Genomic DNA, 13,494 nt, shown 5'->3' with positions numbered 1-13,494 from the left:
GTTCTCCCCAACTCTGTACATTTTTCTCTTGGTTCTATAACTCATCAGCTTCAACTTTTCCTTATACCAATTCCATCAAGCCATGCTTACCTTTTAATTTTCTAAAATAAAGGCTTATATTTATTATAAAGTTTGCCTTTTAACTGCGCAAGAATTTTTACCAGAATTGTAATTGCTTTTTTTGGCCCTCTGGTTATAGAGTTGCACAGGTTTTAAGTGATTGGGAGGAAGCGATGAATTTTAATGTTTAACTAAAATTGTTCTTATGCTCTTACAGTAGATAATACTAAAGTACACCAGTGTCCAGATCTTCTCTAATTTTGATTAAAAAAAAAAAAAGATCATTTTTCGCTACCACCTTGCCAGTATGAAGCTTTCTAACTCTCTTGCCCTGGGGCCACATGTGGGGTCTCCCTCTGCCTGAGTCCCTGAGCAACAATAATGAGCAGAGCCCCATTGCAGACTCATTTTGGACATAAATATTTGCTGTTTTAAGGCCTTGAGATTTTTCATAGACTAACCTGATTAATTCATAGTTTGGTATGAGGAGTAAGATGATGCCATAACAAAATCTTAAAATATGTGATATTGGCTTATGTAATTGTTCTAAGGGCAACATAATGGAAGTTATAAAAGTAGTGTCCATGTTACACATAAAAAAACACTTGATGACACTGTTGCTTGCAAAAACTTGGAGGTATATTATATACCAATGAACAAGCAGCAATGCAAAATTAGTGATGAGGAAGTCTGGAAAGAGTTATGTGAATACATCTCTATGAATGGGCAAAAAATGTGAAGCTATTTGTATGCCATGTGACTCTTCACCAAAGTGTGACCTCAACAGAGAAGGATTTTAATAATAAGTAAATTAGATTACTGGTTCTGTGGATACCAGAGAGTCTCTTTTCCCAGCCACCTCTGTCATCCAATGGGCTCATGAACAAAGTAGCCATGGTGGTAGTGACAGAGGTTATGCATAGGCTCAGCAACACGGACTTCCACTCACCGAAGTTGACAAAGCAATAGCCCCTGCTGAGTGCCCAATCTGCCAGCAGCAAGAACAACACTGAGTCAGCATTGCCTGGGATGATCTGTCACCTATCTGATGGCAGATTGATTACACTGAACCACTTCCAACATTTTCTTCTTACTAAAAGAGACAGTTACTCCGGATATGGATGTCTTCCCTACATGCAATGCTTCTGCCAAAACTATCACCCATGGACTTACACGATGCCTTATCCATTGTCATGATTATGCCATACAGCACTGCTTTTGATCAAGGAACTCACTTTACAGCAAATGAAGTGAGGCAATGGACCAAGGCTCACAGAATTCACTGGTATCATTACATTTTCCACCATCCTAAAAGAGCAGGTATGATAGAGCAGTGGAATAGACCTTTGAAGACTAAGCTGCAGTGCCAGCTAAGTGGCAAAAAACTCACCCAAATTATGTTCTATGTTTTGTGGAAAGTTTAAGTTAAAAGTGATGAAGTTGGATATTTAGCTGAGATTTTTAAGCAAACTGTGGAAAGTACAGCCTAGTTTCTTCTAATTTCTTATGGTAAAATGTGAGAGGAGAAAGAGATAAACTGCAGTAATTGTTACCAGTAGGGACACTACCATTTGGAGGAAAGGGGACAGAGGTGGGATGAAATGAAGGAAGGCTGTTGGAATTCTGGGATTCTACAGGATGGGACAATAGAGCTGATGGGCTGCCAACATGCATTATCATTCAAGAGACGAATGATTTCAAGTGTGATTCAAAAATCAGCAGGGCTGCCACTGTCACCACATATTTAGGGAGCAGGGCCAGCTCCTCTTTGGCTTCAAAGGCCAAGGCTGTCTCCTTCTGGGCCAGGCTGCTACCATGCAGTGCCTTGGGGGCAAGGCTATTACACAGACCCTTGCAGGAGGATGGCACTGCTACCCAGAATCATGTCCCAGAGGGCCTGGAGAGCAGAGAGGATGGAGCCAAAAAGGATTATTCTTGAGCCTCAAGATCTAATAGAAATAAAAAAAAGACATGATGGAGTTAGCTCTGCTAGGTGTTGAACTTGCTTGGGACATGTCGCCTTTTTTGTCTTTCTAATCATTCCCTTTTAAAATGAGAACATCTGTCCTATGTCTGTTCACCATTATAATTTGGAAGTATATAACTCAACTGGTTTCACAGATTTACAGCTGGAGAGGAATTTTGCCTCAGGATGAATTATACCTTGAGTCTCATCCATACTTGATTTATGTGAGGCTTTGGACTTAGAGCTGCTGCTGGAACAAGTTAAGAATCTGGGGACGGTTGGGACGGGTGAATGTTTTTGCATGTGAAAAGGACATGAATTTTGGGAGGCCAGAGAGTAGAATGTTATGTACTGAACTATGTCCCCCCAAATTCCTATTGAAGCTTTAATGTCCAATATGACTATATATGGATATATGGCCTATAAAAAGATAATTAAAGATAAACAGGGTCATAAGTGTAAGGTTCTAATCCAATATGACTGCTGTCCTTATGCAGAGAGAGAGAGAAAACCAGGGACCAATGCGCAGAGGAAAAACCATGTGAGGACATAGCAAAAAGACTGCTGTCTGCAAGCCAAGAAGGGAGGCCAGAGGAGAAATTAATCCTGCTAGCACCTTATCTTGGTCATCCAGCTTCCAGAACTGTGAGAAAGCATTTCTTTATTATTATTTAAGGCACCCAGTGTATGATATTTTGTTATGGCAGGCCTAGAAGACTAATTCAGGCCACATTTGACAAGGTAAAATAAATAAGAATTGAGCTCAAATAGGAATTGGCTGGTTTTCAATCAAAAGTGGAACAAAGTAGAAAGAACACAAAATATTCAGTCTTGCAGAGTTAAAGGGCAATTTTTTCTTTACTTTGAAGAACAAAAGATAAGCTTCACTATGTCTTTAAGAGACAAATGATCATATTTTTAAAAATCGATGATAATCACAAACAATAAAACATATTTTTATTAAATTTATTAGGGTAAAATTGGTTAATAAATTATATAGGTTTCAAGTGTACAATTCTATAATACGTCATCTGAATATTGCATCGTGTGTTTAGACTAAAGGGAACAGAGGTAGGACTTATATTTTTGAAGTATACAATCTGATGAGTTTTGGCTATCAGATTGGTAGCCAATCAGAAAGTAGAACATTTGCTTTTCCCTAGCGGGTTTTCTTCATGTTTCTTGCCAATCTCTCTTTACTCCTGGCCCCCATCAGTAACTGATCTGCCTTCTATCACTTTATAATAGACATGTCTTCCTTAAGATTTTCATATAATAAAATCACACAGTATGTGCTCCTTTGTGTCTGGTTTCTTCACCCAGCGTAATAGTAAAAAATGTTTCCATGTGGTTATGTGTATCAGAAAATCCTCTTGTTTTTTGCTAAGTAGTATGCTGTTGTATGGACTACTATACTTTATTTGCTCACTCATATACTGATGAAAATTTACACTGTATGCAGTTTCTGTCTATGATAAACAAAGCTGCTATGAACAATCCTATACAAGTCTTTGTGTAGACATATGAATTTATTTCCCTTGACTAACTATCTAAATGTAGACTCTACAGAACTCATAATCAGATTTCTAGAGTTCTTTTCTGTGACTTTTTTCCTCTCTGAAACTCTTTTCCACAATTTCTAGTCTCCTCAGACACCCTGAACTCTTCCCTCCACTTTCTCAACTCACTGAAGCAACCGCAATTTTGTATGGCTTCCTCTGCCTGCTTCACCATTCCAAATGTGCTTCCAGATAAAAAGCTGGGCCATCATAGAACTCATCTGTTTCCTTTTTCTTAGTGATAACAATCCCATGCTGCCTTATATACAATGTCTGAAAAGAGGTGTTCTACATATATGTGTGTGTGTGTGTGTGTGTGTGTGTGTGTGTGTATTTTTTTTTTCTTCCAGTTTTCTAGTTGTTTAAAACAGGAGATTAAATCTGGTCTGCATTTCTCCATCATGGCCATAAGTGGAAGATCTCATAAAGTAAATTTTCAACTAGAAAAGATGAATAAAGATAAAGAGCATAAAATGTGTCTCATGCACCAAAGCCAGTAGATTCAAGGTGCCATCCATTAAGTCAAAAAGCTGAAAGAGATATTATGGTTGATCAATTTTATCCATGTGGCAGTTTTGGAAACCTTTCCTTATAAAGAATGAAGGGTGTGGCTACTGGCAGATAGAGGTTGCTAAAGTCAAATAGATAAGAAGAATCCTGTCAAATTTTTGATAGAGCTACACTGATAAAAGAACCAGGAGCCCATGACAATTCGAGACCTAAAATCACTCTGGTTTACACAGATGTCCACACACAGAAAGTAATCTGATTAACTAAAAAGATACCCAGTAACAGCACATTCCCCAGTGCTCATTTCATATTTGGCCAAGCAGTATAATAGAAAAGAAAAACCTCCATGAAGACAGAACTAAGGGCCATAGAGAACAGCGAGCAAGGGATATTATCCTAAAAGTATTTTCAGGTCCTAATTAGGAGAAGTCTTCACTTCCAGAGTACATGGCCCTCACCATACCTGCCAATGGAATTTCAGAAATGGTATGAACCAGTGACGTATGTGTACCTTTCATTTTTTCTCATCATAAGTGGGGTTATTTATTGCTATTATCCTATCTTTATCCTACCATTATTTATTGGGCATGTGGTATAGGGTGGGGAGATAACTTGTGTTTTTATTTCAAGAGTTCTTTAGATTAACAGTAACCAAGTCTGAATCTGATAATCACTACACATTATCCTTTAATATGAAGAATACTGTGCACCAATCAGAGATTCTGAACTCGATCTTAATGCTATGATTAAATGGAAATTTGAGATCATCTCCTTGAGGATTAAATGTATAACATGGGTAGGCAAAAGAATGAGCTAAAATTTTGGTGATCTGATTCATGGTCTCCAGGAAATATTATCAGTGTTCACAAATATTCTGTTCTCTTTTACTTCTGGGTAGCTAGAGGATTGCATTTTTCCACATCCACTGAAATTAGGATGGCTATATTAAATATGACTAAAAATGACATATGTCACTTTGGGGCAGAGGCATTTAACTAATTAATTATAAAAGAATTTTTAGTTCTGTCTTCTTCTACTAAGTTGGACCTTAAATAACCCCAGTTAAAATGGCAACATTATAAGATGGTGGTGTCTCCATTGGACTATGATGACAGATCTCTTTGCCAACAATTCTGAATATCTAAAGTGAGAAATAGATTTTTTAAATTTAAGTCACTAAGAATTGTTTGTTGCTATTGTTAACACAGCTCATCACAGCTTATCCCTACTAAACGTTTTTGTGGAATTTGAGAGTTTTTAGAAACTCTCATTCTAGTTCTAAAAGACACACCTGTACTAAGTGTACTAGTTAATACTTGTTCATTACCTGCCTTCCTTGAGAGACTACAAACTTCGTGAGGATAGGCATTCTCAATCTTATTTATTGCTACATCTCCTCAGTGCCTAATGCAGTACCTGTGAAAACATAGGTTCTCAATACTTATTTTAAAAATAAGTATGTGCCTGAGCATAGCAAATTAATGCTATTACACTCCATTTTATAATCTCAGAACAATAGCTTAATTCTGTTCTCATATTCCTATAAGTAATAAAGATTATTGCTACTTTTATAGATTAAAATCATCTATATTTAAAAAAAGATAACACTTATTATACTAGCATTTTTCATTCTACATAACAGGTCAATACTGCAAATAAATACTAAACTTGCTATACACACAAAATTCTTCTCTTCACAAATAAATAGATAATAAATAAAACACATTTTTTCACCCTTACCAAAAAAAAGACAATTACTCTTTTCCAGCAAGTACAAAACATGTAGCACAGAGTAAATGACATTTTGCAGAATATCAAATGCTAACACATATAAAATTTCAGCTTTCTAGAAAGCAGTAACTTATTTTAAAGTCATTCAAAATAAGTCTAACAGTAAGTCTAATATATTATATCAATGGAATAAATGTTATTAATTTATATAAAATGTAGCCTTTGCTAATTGATGAAATGGTGAGATAGTAGATATTTAATTTATACTTAGAGAAATTGTGCCTTGACAAAGTTAAGTTTTTTTAGCTTGTTGGTCAACTCGTATTTTGATAAACTGAATTCGAGTGTTGGAGCTATTCCTAGATATAACTATTATGATGCAGAATCATAGTAAACCAGGTATACTTTGAATCCACATTTTCCATAATACAACAATTTACATGAAAATTTTAAAACATTTACTGTGTATTTTCTCTGACTTTGATAGAAAATTTATTCTAGTTTTTCTTTTTTTATGCACTCTGACTAAAGAAATAAAGAACACGAAGATTTAAAATGAAGATGCACAGAAACCCTTCTCTAACATATGTGAGTACCTATAAAGAAAAACAGTAATATAATAATAGACTACCTTATAAGCATCTGAATCTGACATTTACTAGTTCTGTTTTTTAATTAACAACATTCTTTGAATTTTGCATATAACAGCAAGTTTAAACTTTTGTGCTCCTACAATATGTTCCTTAAAATTAAGATAAAAGTCAGAGACACATGGGATTTTTCTCATTTTCATGGGACCAACCCAAAGTCAACAGTAATTATTTTATTCAGTTACAGCTTCATTGCAATCCCCGCTCTGTCTAAAGCAAGGCTGGCTCCTCTCTGCCCAGAGAAGTCATCACTAAAAAGAGTTGATTTCCCAACAACGGCAATGCAAATCCAAAGAGAGAGTGATAATAACCTTAAAATGATGAAAGTAGCCATCAAACTAGAATCGAATACTTATTAATATTATCTTTCAAGAATAGGATGAATAAAGGCATTCTCATTACCTGTAGCCTCTCACATTTTCACTACCTGCAGCCCCAGGGCAAAAATATAATGGTCCCAGGAGGAAAGTCAGAGATATAGGGAAAAAAAAAGAATACACAGAATGATAAACTATAGGTAATGTGTTTATGTGGGAATTACTTAGCAAAAATTTCCAGGAGATATGCATGTTTTCCCAAATTTTAAATCCCAAGGATATCAATTGAGAAAATTGGGAAAAGTATAATTCTGCTTCAAGGCTTAGAGCTTAATTAACACAGAGACACTGCTGGTTCAAAGGAATCCACCAACATCAGGTAAAAAGCAAGATCCAAAGACACAAGCAGGTGCCTGGAGTATGCAGGAGAGAAGTCACCACTATCTAATCAGTTTTGCTTGTAACTGCTACTATGTTGTAAGCGTGCCTTTGTGGCCCTGTCTGCTGCCAACAATGAGTCATTTTTACAAACAAAGTTCAGAAATTTATAGGCATATTATACTCTATATAAATCCTTTGAGTGGTATTCTAAAAAATAACGTTTCCATAGCAAAAGAAGTCCTTAAGTTGGCAACATTGACACATGACTCTATGAAGTACTGTTAACCTTGCTATGAGGTTGAACATTACATTTTTTGTTTTTTTTTTTTAATTCTACCTAATAGTGGTTGCTGGCTGTTCCACTGTTTGAATATTCACTATAGGCTACCATTAGAGGAAACAAAAAGCAAAGAAGATGTAAATGTTGATGTTGTAGAATACTCATATAAAATCAGAAACTTATCTAAAATTAGTAAAATTATTTCAACAGCAAAACTAAAACCAGGGCAAGCAGGCAAAATATTTTTTATCACTATAAAATCATTATAAAAGAATATGAACTTATATGAAGAACATATACCTTAACGCCCAACAGAAACAGGCTTTTGGATGTACTCTTAGCAACTTCAACAATGTCAATACAAAATTAAGAAAATTTTCTATGACTGATGATATGGTATATTTGTATATTTTATGGTTGAACCATAAGGAATGCTGTTTGTGTGTGGCTATAGCTGCAATTACAGCTAACATGATGCTTAGTGAGAAAATTATACCCATAATTGCTTCTATTAGAAGGAAAATAAATGGCAGAAGTTAGAGAAAAACAGAAAAAATCAAAATGAAGTAAAGAAATGAAATGATTAAATAAGATCAGAAAGACAAAAATAAATACAAACATATAATAGAAAAGATCAACAAAATCAAAGCTGATACTTTTAAAAGCTTTTAAAAAACATAAAAAATCTCTGTCAAGATTAACCAAGGGAGAAAAAAGGAGGAGGCATAAATAAACAATATTAATAATGAAAAGGAAGACAGAACAATAGATGGAACATAGATTAAAAAGAAAAGAGCATATTATAAACTACTTTTTATCAGTATATTTAAAAACTTAGATGAAATTCACACATTCCTCAAAACATATAAATTGCCAAACTGATTCAAGAAGAAATAAAAAATCAGTAGTTTGAGAAATTGAATAAGTTAGTTAATATTCTTTCCCACAAAGATAGCAACAAGCCTAGAGTTTTAGTCAAGTGATACTAAACATTGCACTTAGTAGAAATAGTTATAGTGCTAATAATAATAACAACTTAAAATCTTCCAAGGGGAAAAAGAATACGACCCATCTCATTTTATAAGACAAGTATAAATCAGATATCAAAATGTGACAAATACTACAAAATTAAAATTATTGGCTATTTTTAATAATATACAAATATTCTAAACAAAATATTAGTAAACCAAAAAAGCAATATAAAATATATATATCATGATGAAGTTGTGCTATCCTAGAAATGGAAAGATGTTTAATCATAAGATAATATTAGTTTTTTCCGGTCTCTCCTTTTTAATTAATGCAGTGTTTTAAGGACATAAAATTTCCCCTGTGTGCAGTTTAGTTATGTTCTACTTAGTTATGTTCTACTAGTCTTGGTTGGGAGTTTTTTCTCACTTTTGAAAATTTGTAAATAATATTCAATTTCAGTTTTGATTTCCTCTTTCATATAGACATTTTGAGTAGTGAATTCTTACTTTTCACATAGTTAAAATTCTGACAGTTGGCTTTACTGGATTATGATTAGGGACTATAGTTTATAAAATTTCTACATTTTAGAAGCTATTAAGCTTTATTTGTTCATGTATGTGACTGGTTTTAAAAAAGTTTCTTGAGCATGAAAAAACAAAGTATATTTTATTGTGCTGTCCAAAGTTTTGCATCTATACCATGTTCTTATCTCTCCAAATAGCTATAATACACACACACACACACACACACACACACACGTTAGTTATATTATTTAAATCTCCTTCCTCTTTGATTCATTAAATTCTGAGGGACATATATTAAAAGATATTTTGTTTTCATCTTAATTTCTTTGTTTTTTGAGGCACTTTTGCTTTATATGCTTAGCAGTTCTTATTTGATGATTAAAGTTTAAGGTTGTTTTATCTTCTTGGTGGACTGTAACTTTTATCACCACATAACATTCTTCTTTGTCTCATTAAATGCTTTTGACTTTGAAGGTCCTTTTATCACATCAGATATGTTTCTTTTTTTTTTTTTAGTTTGCATTTTCCCTATATATCTGTTCTTAATATTTTATTTTTGACATTTATTTATAGTTTTAAATGTATTTCATAAAAATAAGTACTGGATTTTTAACCCAGTCACAGGAGAATTTAAACAGGGGAATTCAGTGCTTCTCATTTATTGCAACAACAAACATAAGAGGCTTTATTTCCTCCATCTTATTTTACTTTTAATGCTTAATACACTTAATAATTTCTTCTTTTTTCCTTACTTTTCCTAGATGAGTGAACTTTCATCTCATCTATTTTCACTCCTCAACAGAAGTCTTGATTGACTTTTCTCTCTGCTCTCCAATTCCTATCCTCACTAATCAGATAAAACATTTAGAAAGACATGCTTGTACTTTACCACTTGTCCTTTTTACATCCTGGGTTTTGCTGAGATAATTGAGAATTTTAAGTACCAGGCTAACATATTAACATTTACATCAACCTTCATCTTACAAATTTCAATCATTTTCATGTACATGTAATCACATATACTGAAAGGCTCATTGTTCATTCCTGTTTGCTCTCTATTGCCTCTCTCCTTTCTTGAAATTTCTGTTTTAATTCAATGAGAGTACTATTTTCTTCAAGATAGGGTATGGGGTAGTATGCTCTCTGAAAACACATATGTTTCAAAATATCTTGTATTAATTTTCTATTGCTGCATAACAAATGAATACAGACCTTACAATTTATAAAACCACAATGAGATATCACCTTACACCTCTTAAAATGACCATAATCATAAACACAAGAAATAATAAATGCTGGTGTGGATATAGAGAAAAGGAAACCCTTGTGCACAATCGTTGGGACTGTAAATTGCTGCAGCAACTATGAAAAACAGTATAAACAATGTTCTGGTCAAGATGGCAAGTAGTTAACCTATGCTCGTCTTCTTTCACAACCACATCAAAATCGCAATGAAATTATAAAACAACCATCATTGACAACCACCTGAAGACTAGCTGAACAGAAGTTCTATAACTAAGGATATAAAGAAGAAGCCACAGTGAGACTGCTAGGAGGGGCGGAGACTTGAAACTAGCAAGTCACATGCTCAGGGTGTGGCAGTTAAGAATCCGGAGGGCTATCTTGACTGTAGAGTTTCCTACTGAGAAGCAAGGGATCCAAACCCCACACTGAGCTCCCCAACATGGGTCATCGATGTCAAGAAGAGGAGTCCTTGTAACATTTGGCTCTAAAAGCCAGTAGGGAAGTTTGATCCCTAGTGGGAGCAGAGATACCCCTAAAGAACACTGAACAGACCCACTGGTGCTGATCTAGTTACCATCACACACCAAAAGGAGCCACAGCTGCCACAGCCAGCCCCAGTCATTATCACTACAACCATGAACAACTGCCCACCCTCGGAGCTGCTGACACCAAGCCTGGCACCATGGGCAGTGGTACAGGGAGTGGCTGCTTGGAGAAGGGAGCAGGGAGCCTCACATCAGAAGTATCTGCCATGGGGACAAAAATATTATTGCAGTGAAGGTTTGGGGAACAGTAAAATGGTTCAATGTAAGAAACGGATATGGTTTCATCAACAGGAATGACACCAAAGAATATTTGTGCACCAGACTTCCATAAAGAAGAATAACCCCAGGAAGTACCTTCACAGTGCAGGAGATGGAGAGACTGTGGAATTTGATGTTGTTGAAAGAGAAAAGGGTGCAGAGGCAGCAAGTGTTATAGGCGTTGGTGGAGTTCTAGGGCAAGGTAGTAAATATGCAGCAGGCCATAACCACTGTAGACACTATCCACGTCACAGGAATCCTACACACAATTACCATCAGAATTACCAGAATAGTGAGAGTGAGCAAAAGAATGAGGGATAAGACAGTGCTTCTGAAGGCCAGGCCCCAGGCTCCAGGCCCTACCTACAGGCAACAGTTCCCACCTTACTACATACAGAGACCCTACAGGCATCGACCACAGTGTTCAGACTCTCCCATGCAGGAGACCAAGGTAGAGCAGTAAGACAGAATATGTATTGGGACTATGGACCAGATTCTGCAGGGACCCTCCTCACTAAATACAGCCTAGGAAAGATGGCAATGAAGATTATGAAAATAAAGGAGATGAGATCCAAGGTCAGCACCCACCTCAATGTTGGTAACTCTGTAACTTCAATTACTGATGCAGATGCCCAGAAAACCCTAAACCTCAAGATGGCAAAAAGACAAAAACAGCTGCTCCACCAGCTGAGAACTCTGCTGCTCTGGAAGCTAAGCAGGGAGGAGCTGAGTAAATGCTGGCTTACCATCTCTACCATTATCCAATTTAGTCACGAAACAAGAAGAAATGAATATGAAATTCCAGCAATAAGAAATGAACAAAAGATTGGAGCTAAATACCTTAAGTGCTTGCTTTTTGTACATCAACCAGATAACTAGAACTATCTGCACTATCTATGCAGCTTGAGATTTTTATCATTTTTACTTAAGGATATCTCTTTTTGTTGATGACAAATATGTTTTGTTGTTTTTTTTAAGCCTGGTTTTTCTCAATACACATTTAAAGGATTTTAAATTATTTCATATATGATCAAGCTGAGATTTTTAAGAACTTCATTTTTAATTTGTAATAAAGGTTAACAACTTGACTTTTTCAAAAAAGTCAAACTGTTAATAAAGATCTTAAATAATTGTCAAGAAAGAAAAACAGTGGAAACTCTCTGAAAAAGACAAATGGCTACTAGCGATGAAGGCACTTCTATTAGAAGGACTGAAGATAGACTCACTTGCTCACAAACTCACTCGCTCACAGCTCCAGCATAGGGGCAGCAGCTTGAAAAGTGCCAGGCACATACGGGAAGAATATAAATTGATTAACTTTAGGGTTAGGGGTGGAGGGGTAGGAGTTGGAGCAACTCTCTCAGGGGTTGCAAGTGCTAGCAGGCATCATTGTTCCTTTGTTGAGTCCTTCCTGCACCCAGCCAGTAGGCACAAGCAGACACCAAATTTGAGCTCTCTATTAACCTGGATAACACTGTTTGACCCACTCTGTTGATTCCGTGAGACCCCACCCCACCAACTGACTCTCCCAGACTGAGCCTCTGCCATCAGTTCTTCTATGCAAGCAGCCTGCTTTGGCTCTCACTGTGGACCTTCCCAAAATCTCTCAGAGATCCAAAAACCCCAAACAAGCAATAGCTGGCCCTAGCACAAGTAGCTACTGGGCTCAACTTCCTTGTAACTCCCATCAGGTGGCCTCAAGCCTGGCCTAAGTGGCAGTTGGTCTTGCATAGAATGCAGCTTCAACTAAGTGGATACAGGCCCAGAACAATGGAAGTTGGCCTCAGCTCATATTATGGTGCCCAGCAAAGGATCCCAAGCCTGGCATAAGTAGTGGCCAGATTCATTTTGCAGCATATCCTCTCTCAAGTACCTCCAAGCTCAAACAAGTGGAAACAAACTACAGATCACTTTGTAGTACTTTGTAGCACACCCAGAGTCCCTAAGCCTGGCACAAGTGGCGGCTGATCTTGGTCTACACCGGAGTGCACCCCAAAGGCTCCAGAACCAATGTACGTGGTGGCCGGCTTCAGATCACACCAGTTCACCACAGAACCAGCGTCACAAATGACATACCCAAAGGGTGGACTCAACTGGCACCACAGCCCTGCTACAGCAATTCCTGCTTCATGGGGTCAACTCCTACACAACAGTTCATCTGCTATTTTAACAGCCAGCCATCTCAGCCAGTCAGCCAGAGGGTCAACCCCAACCACAGACATACCAATAGCAATCAAGGCTCAACTACAATAGGAGAGTACACAGAACACTCACAGGGCACCTATGGAGCACCAAGTTCAATGACCGGGAAGACTGGGCCCCACGCAATATGCTCTACATAAGGCTAATTGGTCAAGACCAGAAGATGTAGCAGATCTACCTAATACATAGAAACAAACCCGAGGAGTCAACCAGAATGAGGAGATAAAGAAACATGACCCAAATGAAAGAACAAGACAAAACTCCAGAAAAAGAATTAAACGAAATGCAAACAAG

At 36.5% G+C, this 13,494-nt stretch overlaps 1 pseudogene; it reads left to right on the top strand.

Annotated features, from left to right (window-relative positions):
- The first annotated feature begins 1,223 nt into the window (after window positions 1-1,223).
- On the top strand, window positions 1,224-11,732 carry LOC102898182 (annotated as a pseudogene).
- Window positions 11,733-13,494: the final 1,762 nt, after the last annotated feature.

The sequence above is a fragment of the Pteropus alecto genome, unplaced genomic scaffold, assembly GCF_000325575.1.
Source record: "Pteropus alecto unplaced genomic scaffold, ASM32557v1 scaffold20, whole genome shotgun sequence".
In the NCBI taxonomy this organism is placed as follows: Eukaryota; Metazoa; Chordata; class Mammalia; order Chiroptera; family Pteropodidae; genus Pteropus; species Pteropus alecto.
This window is presented reverse-complemented; position numbering and strand designations above follow the sequence as displayed.